Source organism: Bubalus kerabau, chromosome 21 (genome assembly GCF_029407905.1).
Source record: "Bubalus kerabau isolate K-KA32 ecotype Philippines breed swamp buffalo chromosome 21, PCC_UOA_SB_1v2, whole genome shotgun sequence".
Taxonomy (NCBI): Eukaryota; Metazoa; Chordata; class Mammalia; order Artiodactyla; family Bovidae; genus Bubalus; species Bubalus kerabau.
The window spans coordinates 54,921,880-54,934,672 of NC_073644.1; the positions used below are offsets into that span (position 1 = coordinate 54,921,880).

General features: G+C 43.6%; 1 protein-coding gene and 1 long non-coding RNA gene across 11 annotated transcripts in view; both read left to right on the plus strand.

Moving 5' to 3' along the window:
- Nucleotides 1–12,793, plus strand: part of DCC (DCC netrin 1 receptor) — a 1,416,568-nt gene that overhangs the window by 164,290 nt on the left and 1,239,485 nt on the right. The window lies entirely within an intron of this gene.
- LOC129636002 (uncharacterized) overlaps nucleotides 8,659–12,793 on the plus strand; it is a 68,493-nt gene continuing 64,358 nt past the window's right edge. The window contains exon 1 of the long non-coding RNA XR_008706587.1: nucleotides 8,659–9,011. This is a non-coding gene — a long non-coding RNA (uncharacterized LOC129636002). The remainder of the gene's footprint in view (nucleotides 9,012–12,793) is intronic.

Consider the following 12,793-nt stretch of genomic DNA (forward strand, 5'->3'; position numbering starts at 1 on the left):
CCTCGGTGCCCGGGTTTGTGTCTCGGGTACAATTTCTGGTGCATCCAAAAGGCACACGTAGCTTGTGCACATTGCACGCCTGTCACCATGCGGCAGAGCAACCACCTGTCAAAGCCCACCTTTCCCTGGAAGTGCACTGTCCCCACTGAAAAGACTTCTCCTGCCTAGTACCTTTCACACATGCCATTGTGGCGATGGCCCTGGCTTTTGACGGCGTTCTTATAGCTAGTTAAAAAACATAGTGTAACTCCTTACTTAGTAGGAATGGAATGCTAGATTTCTAATTAAAAATAGATATGTAGCAAGCAACAAAGGTTTACTGTATAGCATAGGGAACTATAGTCAATATCTTATAATAAACCTATGATGGAAAATAATTTCAAAAATAACACATGTGTATTTATATAACTGAATCACCTTGCTGTGTACCTGAAACACTGTAAATCTTCAAGAATATATATATATATATATATATATTCAGTAATATATATACTTCAATACTTCATATATATATTATACTTCAATAATATATATATGTATTTATATTTTAAAAAAACATAGTTTAACCCCTTGAACAGAATGAAGCACAAAGTGAAGAGTAACTGGAGCCAGAGGTAGGTTGTTCTGTTTCCTCAGTAGCAAATTATCAAATTTCGCTGAAACTGTCTAGCCCATAACTTTAAATAGCCCTTTCAATTGAAATAGACATATGAAAGGAAGATTCTTACACCTCAAGAAGTACTGATAATTCTTCTTTGCTGTCTGTTTAGTATCCTAAGTGTTGATTTAATGTTTTGCAGCAGACATGACCCTGCCCATCATTAGTGTCCCTTCTAGGATAAGACTTGATGTTACGAAACTGCAAATGAAATCATGAAAATCAGGACAGGGGATGAATGACTATCATGCGAAGAGAGGCAGACACATTTGGGGAGTTCCAGGAGACCACAAAGGGTTTCCAGGTGATCACATTCCCCAGCCTCTTGTAGCACAGCAAGGGTGCATCTCACTTTTCACATATGTCAAAGCTGATGGAATCTCCTTCTGGAAAGCCTTGCTATGTGTGGGAACACAACTATCATCGGTAGTGGCAACACCAAGGGGCAGAAGTTGCCTTGAGATGTTTTTAGTGGATGGAAGGCAAAGCCATTGTGTTCTGGCCTTGTTCTTGGAGGTCACTGTATACCTGCCTCTCTTGAACATTCTTTAGCAGTAGACAGGATCCTAGCAGGGTCAGTCCAAAAGGACTCTCTCTTTATATTTGCTTCACATATGAAAATAGTGTGTGTTGGTAAGAAATTAACTGATATGTAGGTTTGCAAAGTAAAAAGTGAATGCCTTCATTAATTCCCCAACGCTGATCGTGGTCTGCAGCCCAGATCTGATCTTTGGCAACCCTGGTGAATATTCTTCAGGTGGCAATTAGAGTTTATATGAGAGGCTGTTCCTGGCATTGTATAGAGTTCAGTGTGTATACATGGGCCTCCCAGCTTCGTTAGGTATGGAAATCTATATTAACATCCATATCCGTGGACTAAGGGGACTTTGGAGGCCCCTCTCATAGGTCTGTCACCAACTTGTTCCATCACTTCTGGTTTTTATTTTTATTTTTTAGCTAATTAAGGCATCTGGAGAAGACAGCTTTTCATATGTTGAAAGTGGACTTTGGGAAAGGGGACTTCTAACTCTAAAGTTCTAGAAATGTGCTGTGCATCTCCCCAGCAGTTGGTTGCTTTGTAGTCTCCCATCCATCCACCAGGGTGTTGGCACACAGTTCTGAAGATTCTGTGATCTCACAAGAAAGTTGATTTTTGACTCATTGTTTTGGTTCTGTCAAATTATTGTTTCCTGGTAGGAAATTGAACTTCAACCTTAGAAGCACTTTCTCTTACAAGTGCTGTCTTTTTTGTCACTGAAATCCATGCTTTTTGTTGCATGGCCATTCCCAGTACCTTCAGAATCTATGGAAACTGCCCTTTTGGTAAGAGCATCTCAACGAAGCATTCATCTGGGCTGTCAAGGTTCTGTCAGCATCCTGCAAGGTGAAGTGGAGAAGAAAGGGAGAATCTATCCTCTGGGCCTTTTTCCTTCAAGGATGTCATGCTCTGCTTTCAGCAGCCTTCCGAAGCATGCATAAAACTAGGGAGTGGATGAGTGTGTTTTTGAGAACAAGTATTCCAAACATTTTCAGCTCTGTGCTCTTCAACGTGTGATCCATAGGGAAGAGTCAGTTCTGCTATGGGTACAAATCCAAATGCACTTGGGCAGGAATGTTTCTACGTAGTAGAAATTCAGCAAGGCTAATAGTTACCTGTAGCCAGACGTCATTTGGGAAGGCGGCCAGCCCTCTCTCCCAAGCTGTGTTATTTCCTGGCTGTTAGTTGCACGCTCTCTGCTCTGAGTGTATAAAAGAGAACGTTTGGCTCCACCCTGATTCCTCTGTTCTCAGAGGACGATCCGGTCCCTGACTGTGTGTACACCGGCAGCCCACCTGGAGGGCCCCTCTGTGTGTCCATTTTATCATGTTGATGAGTTGGGTCCGTTTGTGCAGGGGTTCATAACCAGAAGGCAGTTTTGCCCCCCCCGGGGGGGGGCACTTGGTCATGTCTAGAGATATTTTTGGTTGTCACAGTTTGTAAGGTTTTATTGTGGAGTTGCCAGGAAAATGCAAGATGTTGTAACAAAAATGAGTGATTTTTAATACAACCCAAATATTATGTGAGAAATATCATTTGCTGTTTATCTGAAATTTAACTGGTTAGTATGTATTTTTATTTGATAAATCTAACAACCCTATGCCACTGCGATCCCATGGCTAGAGGCTAGGGGTGCTGCCACCTCCTCCAGGGGTAGAAATGTATCCTACAGAGCAAAGGACAAAAATGTATTTGGCCCAACATGTCAATAATGACAAGGCTGAGGACCTCTGAAATATTGAAATACCTTATGTGATAACAGACTAAATTGCCATGGAAAGATACAATGTGGATTTCAGTAAGAAAATGAGTGACTTGTAAAAGAAATTGCTGATGTTGTGGGAGTTTAATTTGCTACTAGGGAACAGAGTAATTTGGCAGAACCTAAATAGTAAGTCAAAATAAATTTTCTTGTTGAATCTCTAAATCTTGAGGATCTTGTGTGCCTCATCCCAACCATTTGATCTATTTCACAAGAATAGGGGGGGGGTGTGTGTGTGTGTATGCATATGTGTGCCTGCGTGTGCGTGCTTCATCCCTTAGTCGTGTTTGACTCTCCGAAGCCTGCCAGGCTCCTCTGTCCATAAAATTTTCCAGGTGAGAATACTGGAGTGAGTTGCCATTTCCTACTCCAGGGGCGCTTCCCAGCCCAGGAATCAAACCAGCATCTCTTGTGTCTCCTGCATTGGCAGGTGGATTCTTTATCACTAGGGCCACCTGGGAAGCCCACAAGGACACGTACTCTCTACCTTTTATCAAAGTCTAGTGTACAATGTGTATCTAATTAGTGGTGATTGTGGATTAATTCAATGAATAACAAAATTAACTTCCTTTCATTGAGGTTTTATTAAGTGCTAAGCTCTGTGAAAACTGTTTCACACCTATTGCTTCCAGTCCAAACAAGGAAATTGTGTCAGTTTTTCACGTGGAGAGACTGAGCCTCGAATTACAACATGCCCGAAGTCACAGCCCTAGCAAATGGCAGAGATGGGACTTGGATCCCGGAGGCTTCCAAAACTTCTGTCTTTTCCTTGCCAGAACCAGAAAGCCCAGGCAGCAACTCTGTCTTTAAGAGGCGGAAACATTCTTCTCTCTGTGAGGTTCCTATGTCAGATTTCCAAGTTGTTGGCTTTTCAGTAGACTTTTCTTCCCTGAGTTTATTTCTGTTCCTTCCCAGTTTCCCGGTAATTGAACAGTGACTGCAGATCACTCTGGAGGTAGGTGGATCTATTTCTAAAGCTCTACCTGCTGGGAGACACCCCCTAACTTCTCATGCTGCTTCTGTCGTTTTTCTGATGAGCACACTGGGGGGTGGGGGGGACGAGGGAGGAGCAGGTGTGACAGGGCAGGCCCCCGGGAACCTGACAGAGGCCAGCCCTGCCTGTAGGCACTCCAATTTAGTGGCAAGCCTTGGAACTATTTCCCCCCCCCCCAAGGGATTTTAAAAGGAAGAAGTTTGCAAATTGGTTACTCAAAATTTGCAGATAAGATTTCCCAGTCATCATTGGCTTTTGCTGGCGAAGGGACTGGTTTCTGTCCTTCATGTCATCGCATCTTCATCCCCTGCAGGATCCCAGCTTGGCATCTGGTCCTCAGTACGTGGAGGACTTGTGCCCTCTGAGGGTGATGGAAGAGAAGCAGCATTGCTCAGCCGCTGCTGAGTGCCCGAGAGTCATCACGACTTGTCACATTAGGCAAAATATTAGTTATTCTCTCTCTATCTCTTTTTCCTGACTCGCCGAGGTCAGAAACTGTCAAGTTGTCTTCATTATTATCCTTCTCTCAGCAGACTACACTGTCTCACACACAGTGAACACTCGACGTCCTAGCAATTAGAATTTATACAGCCTGTGTTCTGGAAGTTTGTCTCCTCCTCTGACAGAAGTGTTACCACCCAATTGCTTTTCAGCCTGCTATAAAATTAAAACAACTTGTCTCACACACACACAGACACACACACACATGCACACACACAGACTTATATTTGAGCTTTCAGTCTTCCACATACATTGATGCTGTTATTCTATATTCAAGCCATGCTTTAAAGTCATTTCATTTTCCTATTGCAGATGACAGAACAAAAGCTTGGAGATATTAATTGACACACCCAAGCTTCCACAGTTGATGAGTGGCAGAATCAGCTTGGAACTAGACCTCATTTCTAGAAAATTTTCTTCTGTGCCACACAGCCAATTGCTGGAGGTTTATAGAAGGTGAAAATTGACAGTGTTAGTCGCCCAGTCATATCAGACTCCTTGAGAGCCCATGGACTGTCGCCCACCAGGCTCCTCTGTCCATGGAATTCTCCAGGCAAGAATACTGGAGTGGGTTGCCATTCCCTTCTCCTGGGGATCTTCCTGACCTAGGGATTGAGCCTGGGTCTCCTTCATTGCAGGCATATTTTTTACCGTCTGAGCACTAGGAAAGGACATTTATAAAGACCCTCCAATGTTCTTCACTGTGATGGATCTCACTTTCTAAAATCAGGTTATATTTATTTTGAAGGGAAGCCAACAAACACACAGATAGGCAATAAAGACAGATCTACATCTATTTGCCTCCCACTGCTGACTGTGCAGCTTTTAACTTAAAAATAGAGGTTGAACATATTGAAAGATAAGCTGAAGAAGCTGTTTGACTAGAGGCAGGAGGTTTCACTTGAGAATAAGCGACTCAACAGGGATCAGGAACTCAGAGTTGCTTTTCCTTTTGAGATGGTAGACAACGACATCTTTGTCCTGCTTTGACCATTGTTTGTCAATTATTATCATCTGGCCATTCAGAGGGACACTTAGAGTCAAATACTATCCCAGTTTGAAAGGACTATCCCTCATGGCTCAGTTGGTAAAGAATCCGCCTGCCATGCAGGAGACCTGGGTTCGATTCCTGGTCAGGAAGATCCGCTGGAGAAGGGATAGACTACCCACTCCAGTGTTCTTGGGCTTCCCTTGTGGCTCAGCTGGTCAAGAATCCAGCAGCATTGCAGGAGACCTGGGTTTGATCCCTGGGTTGGGAAGACCTCCTGGATAAGGGAAAGGCTACCCATTCCAGTATTCTGGCCTGGAGAAGTCCATGGACTGTAGAGTCCATGGGGTCGCAAAGAGTCGGACATGACCAAGCAACTTTCACTTCAGAGAATGGTAAAATATTTGGGTTATTTGCAGAAGACACTTCTCAAACTTCAATGGGTACCGTATGGTAATTGGGTATATTACTGTCATGATTAAGCAGCTCAGCTCTATATGGGTTTCTCACTGATCTGGTGGGGGTGGCATGACTAGAAACAGTCTGCTCATGCTACCAGACAGCCATGGTGCTTTGACACCATATTTTTGAAAAGTGACTTACAGATGTATGGCTGGGGAAAGTGTTGGGGACTGCTCCCCTGGGACAGCCAATGTCAGACACAAATCTGTGTATCAGCTTGAAAGCTGCCGACATGGTGCTATGTGTCAACCATTCAACTCCCTGAGTTCTTGGCATAAACACCAATAAGTCAAAATCCAATCTGCTTTATGAGGTATACAGATTGCCTGCCTGTTGGAGGACACATGCTCATTCAGTTACGTGTGAATAAGGACATTCTTGGTCTATTAATTATGCCTCAGAATCAACCTGAAACTCTAGGTAAGTGGCTGGTAGAAGATGAATTAGATGGCTGATGGTATGAAGTGGAGTAATTGTCTTGGGGTTCTTGATATGTGATTTAATGATCTGAAATACAGTATCATTCAGCCTAATAACAGAAACTACTACATCTGTGCCGTCAGGGTGACAGTTGCGTGAGTCACTACCATGTTAAAAAAGTAACTCAACCAATTAGGAAGCTTGGATGCTGTGTCTCCACGTGTTGACGCTATTAACAGGATGGCTGCACGTGAATTCTGATGGAAGCATTACAGTCAAGTTTAATAACTTATAGTCACAGATAGTGACTGTAAGTAGTATACAGGGAGTGTGTGTGTAAGCCCAATGCACATTCACTTTACCCTCAGTAAAACTGATGGGAGAAGAAGAAAAGCTTAGTTCTAGTAGACAGCTGACTCTCTGTAATATGCCATCATTCCTTATTAGCATCAGGGATTTGAGAATTTTATTGTTTGGGGGGGGCAGCTTTTTACAGTACAGCTGCTGATACCCCTGTCTGTGACACCATGCCACACTTGTTGGAGGTACAATTATTTGGTATGTTCCATTTACTCAAATAGTGTATGATATTCATTTATGTTTATAAAGACAAAAAAATTACAAGATGGAAAAACCACAAAGTTGACTTTCACTTTCTAGTCTTCTGTAGGGCTGGAATCAAACTTTGCAGTATCAATAGCATCTGCTTCAGGCATAAATATCTCGGGGGAAGAAAATCAGACCATCTTCCTTTTAGGCTTTTCTTGCAGTCTCACACAGTGATTGTAATGCTGTTTGTGATGGAAGCTGTTTGCCTTTCATGCATTTCTCCATGGTTAAGTCAGGACCAGTCTAAGGCAGAACTGAGAAGTGATAATATCAGCCTCCTTTTCAAAGTCTTCTCCCTCTCCTCATGCTCAGAACTCGTCAGAGCTTCTGCTTCGAGTTGAGATACGTGGCAGGCACTGACCGCAGCTCTGCTCCCAACATCTTTGCGTCATGGTTGAGGCTCTACTATAAACCTCAATGTTCTTATCTATTAAGTGAGAAGGATGACATGCCTATTTGTAAGAGAGATTTGCTCTATCAGTAATCCTTAACCTGGACCACAAAGAAAGTTGAGTGCAGATGTAGTTTGAAGAAACACTTCAGATGGTTCTAAAAGGCACCTCGCCATCCTCGCCTGATACAAATCAGTGGTTTTTAAGACTGTGGGTCTACCTGGAAATTTGTTAGAATGCAATTTCTTGAATCAGCAACTTTGGAGGTGGAGCCCAGGAATCCATTTCTTAAGCTGTGTATGACTTTCATTTCCATGCACTGGGAAGTTTGATAATCACTGAACCAGCTATGGGCCAGGACTGTGGCCTCCTCACCACCTGGATCAGCATCGCCAGGGAGCATCTCACAAGTGCAAATGTGTGGGCCCTGCACAAAACGTACTGAACTGGAATCTGTGGGGCTGAGGCCCAGAAATCTATGTTTCAATATGGTCCCCCCAAATTCTGAAGCGTAGGAAAGTTGCAGAAAATCATTGTTCTGGTTACTTAGACCCCCAACCACAGACCAGTCACCTAGGTTCTAACGTACATCCAGAATTGGGAATTCCTGGACTAGATTATCTTTAAAGTCCCTTTTGGACTCAGGTTCCATGATGTGCACATCTTCATGCTGTTTCCCTAAACATGCATTTTAACTTTCAATCCATAGAGTACTTGTCAATCTATATCATGCTTGTTTTGTGCCACGTGGCCCTAGGTTTGCCATTTATTTCATGGTAGGTATCTCATTTATCCTCATTGGCTGAATCCAGCCTCTTTTATAAGACTATGAGTTAAAAACAACAGATGCAGCCTGGAAAGCTCATCTCTAAGCCCAATTATCGGAAAGACTTAGTTCTGATAGATTTCTACTCCTGCATCCAGGCAATCTGGACTTCATCTTTCTACAGATGTGTTTAACAACACTAGCCTTGGGACTTCCCTGGTGGTCCAGGGGCTAAGACTCCATGCTCCCAATGCAGGGGGCCTGGGTTCAATCTCTGGTCAGGGAACTATATCCCACATGTTGCAACTAAAGATCTTGCATGCTGCTACTGAAGATCCTGTGTGCCGCAACTAAGACCCAGCACAGCCAAGTAAATAAATGTTTTAGAAAAACCAACACTAGCCTTCAGCTTTCCCTTACTCAGATATTGTTTGCAACAGATTTGGAATCATTCTACTTATCACTTCCAATATTAAAAAAAAAAAAAAAAAAGCCCAGAGTCAATGGGCAGCTGGCTTTTGGAATTATTTAGGAATTATTTCCTGCAGCTTCCCAGGCCTTCATCTAATGATGAACACCTGTGCTAGCTAGGTCCCATTGACCCTGTTTCCTGGCAGACTAGTTTTCACGTAAACTCCAGGGGCCTTAATAGCACAGGTTCTGAACCTACGGTTTAGGCTGGACCAAGTGACATCAGAGAGTAGCCATAATGAGCTGTTGCAAATGAAGGTTTGTCTGAAAAATACTTAATGAAAACCTCTGAGCTGCTGGGGTATCTGACAGATTGGCAACTCGCTTTGAGAAAGAGACCATCCTCCCTTCCAATTCCCAGATGCAGAGCCTGCGGCTAAGTCATCAGGAATCAAATAAATGGGGAAACAGGAGTGGGAAAGACAGCACCCTATAGCATCCATCAACAGTGTGAGTCAAAGCTACTGGTGCGGTTAAATAGACAACAATCCGTTGTTTGTTTTCTGTTTGCTGAGGTTGCCAACCCAAGCTTTCAGAGGTCTAACACCACAATTAAAAGCAGGCAGGTTCTGAGGGAACACAGGAAAGTCCAAACCAAAACAGAATATTTTGATGTTTAGATAGAAATCTACTATTTGCTAGGAAAGGGGCATTTATTGTGGCTGAAGACGATGCTGTTATTCACCCAGCAATTATGGTCACAAAGCTGCTTGCTCAGATAACTGTGGGCTGTTTGAGTCAGAGAGAGAGGTCCAAGGTTTTGCCTGCAGCATTGCTGGGTGCGTGAACTTCAGATTCGCCTGGTTTCATGGGCTGTGAGCTTTTGCTGGTATTAGCAGAAGAATAAGAGACTTTGCAGTCCATGGGGTCGCTAAGAGTCGGACACGACTGAGCGACTTCACTTTCACTTTTCACTTTCATGCATCGGAGAAGGAAATGGCAACCCACTCCAGAATTCTTGCCTGGAGAATCCCAGGGACGGGGGAGCCTGGTGGGCTGCCGTCTATGGGGTCGCACAGAGTCGGACACGACTGAAGCGACTTAGCAGCAGCAGCAGCAGGCTGCTTCAGGGTGAAGAACATGTATCCCAGGGCCCTTCAGGAAAGCCACAGATACTCAGGCCAGAAATGCATCATGAGAGCATTTGCCAAATGGAGTGGCTTAGTTACAAGGGCACAGACTCTCCTAGCTATTTCTAAGCTGATAGAGGAGAGACAAAGTACAGTGGAGAAGCCAGGCGATTCTGAGACTTCCTGGGGTAATTTACCGAGCAGTGTAAGCCCATCCCATTCTGGGCCTAGGATCTCCCTTCCTGTTATTCTGGCAAACCTGAACCAAAGTCTTTCCCCTACATTCAGGGCATGCCATCTTTGCTGGGTCACAGCTCCTCCTGGTCTGTCATTTCCACTGATTCTACCTGGGTATCTGCTTTTCTCTTTACTGCTAACTCTTCTACAGCCCAGAGCTCGTTGTTCTCTCACACAGAATAGCTCATGTTTGTAATGTTTGTTCCACAGATTTAAGAGGTCAGGAAGAATCCCTGGATGGGCCACACCAGATAGCTGGCATAGTAGATCGTACATTCCTAGTGGTTGTATGTGTTAGTAGGTGACGTCTAATCACGTACGGACTATGAGGCCAGCTTTCCCCATGTTCTGAGGAGAGGGCGGTGTCTCTTTAGTAGGCCCAGGAATGATACCACTTCAAATGCAAGCACCAGCACTGAAACTGGTGGATTGTATGATGCCAGGCAAACTGTGCACCTTTTCTAAGGTTTCCTACCTTATGGCCTTTAAAGCAGGAAAGAAAATGAATGCTGCCCTAGTCTACCTGTTGCCTGGTTTAGCTATGTTCTTGTGTTTGGGGCAATAAAATGTGACTGTGAATTCAACGTCATTGTTGTTTAGTTGCTAAGTTGTGCCCTATTCTTGCAACCCCATGGACTGTAGCCCACTGGGCTCCTCTGTCCATGGGATTTCCCAGCCAAGAATACTGGAGTGGGTTGCCATTTCCTTCTCCAGGGGATCTTCCCAACCCAGGGACCAAACCCGAGTCTCCTGCTTTGGCATGCAGGTTCTTTACATTGAGCCACCAGGAAAGCCCATGAACTTCAATCATTTCAGTTCAGTCGCTCAGTCATGTCCAGCTCTTTGTGATCCCACGGATTGCAGCATGCCAGGCTTCCCTGTCCATCACCAACTCCCAGAGCTTGCTCAAACTCATGTCCATTGAGATGGTGATGCCATCCAACCATCTCATCCTCTGTCGTCCCCTTCTCCTCCCACCTTCTATCTTCCCCAGCATCAGGGTCTTTTCCAGTGAGTCAGTTCTTCGCATCAGATGACCAAAGTATTGGAGTTTCAGCTTTACCTTCAGTCCTTCCAATGAATATTCAGGACTGATTTCCTTTAGGATTAACTAGTTTGATCTTCTTACAGTCCAAGGAACTCTCAAGAGTCTTCTCCACAGTTCAAAAGCATCAATTCTTTGGCGCTCAATTTTCTTTATAGTCCAGCTCTCACATCCATACATGACTACTAGAAAAACCATAGCTCTGACTAGATGGACCTTTGTTGGCAAAGTAATGTCTCTGCTTTTTAATATGCTGTCTAGGTTCATCATAGATTTTCTTTCAAGGAACAAGTGTCTTTTAATTTCATGGCTGCCATCACCATCTGCAGTGATTTTGGAGCCCCCGAAAATAAAGTCTCTCACTGTTTCCATTGTTTCCCCATCTATTTTCCATGAAGTAATAAAATAAATAGCCTTAGATAAACCTGCCACCATCCCCTGAAAAGATATAGAACAAGTTCACATATCAAGGGTGCTTTTCCTAAGTGTTCAAAGAAAAAAGTAAATCAGAAAAACTTCAACCATGTGACCTCTCCCAATTCTCCTGACTAAAGTTTATCTCAGCGTTTGGGTCTGCCAACTATTTGCTCTAAACCTCTTCTTTGACCCCTTCATAGAGGAAGCCTAGCAGTTAACTCAGAAACAGTATAGTTTCTGGAAGTTGACCTGAGCCAACTGAAAAATGTCCTGAGATGGTATCAGCATCTTTATCCATTTTTCAGAAAAAGCTTGTTGGTTCAATATTAACTCCTATAGCTCTTACAACTCCCTTTGGGATAAATATTTAATCAACAGAGCAGTTGCCTTTTTATTTCATTATGGAGAAGTTTCAATAAAATAAAATAGTGTATTCTAATGAATGACAAACACTGGTGAATTTTCATTTAAAATCAATAAGTTGAACCAAGGAATTGTTTTGTAACTTATGGGTCATCTCAATTTAATGAACAGTAACTAAAAAAATATTATATAAATGCCTGGCATGCAGAAGGGATGCAGAGCAAAAGGCTAGTTATTGTCCCCCTAGGCTTTATAATCCTTAAAGAGAGGGCTGAATTTTGTTATTTTTCCCTTGGCCAATGCCTGGAATGATAGCAAGCAGGTCGTGGGTATTCAGTGAATACTTGCCAGGTTGAATGAATTAATAAGTCAATATAAGCAGAGTGTTTTCCTTTAGAGAAAAGGACGCAGTACTTTCCTCATCATGGCCATCTCTCAATGGAAGACCCTGACCACAGTGGATTATAAATCATATATATTCTTTTCCTTTCCTTATGCTTATTACAGTGATTCTTAAGTTTGAGCTTGCAGTAGAATTACCTGGGGAGTTTACAAAACACAGATTCCTCGGCCCCACTTCCAGTGCTTTTGATTCAGTTGGTCTGAGGCCCCAAGCATTTGCATTTCGAAGTTTCCCAGGGCATCTGATGCTGCTATTTTGGATACTACAGGTTGAGCATCATTGACTTACAACATCTACCTGCACTGCCCCATGGCAGTTTCCATTTTCTCATCTACAGACAGGCTTTCCCGATGGCTTAGTGGGTAAAAAATCCTGTGATACAGGAGACATGGGTTCGATCCCTGGGTCAGGAAGATCCCCTGGAGAAGGAAATGGCTACCTACTCCAATATTCTTGCCTGAAAAAATCCCACGGATAGGTGGTTGTTGTTCAGTCACTCAGTCGTGTCCAACTCTTTGTGACCCTATGGACTGCAGCATGCCAGGCTTCCCTGTCCTTCACCATCTCCCAGAGCTTGCTCAAACTCATGTCCATTGAGACAGTGATGCCATCCAACCATCTCATCCTCTGTCATCCCCTTCTCCTCCTGCCTTCAATCTTCCCCAGCATCAGGATCTTTTCAAATGAGTCAGCTCTT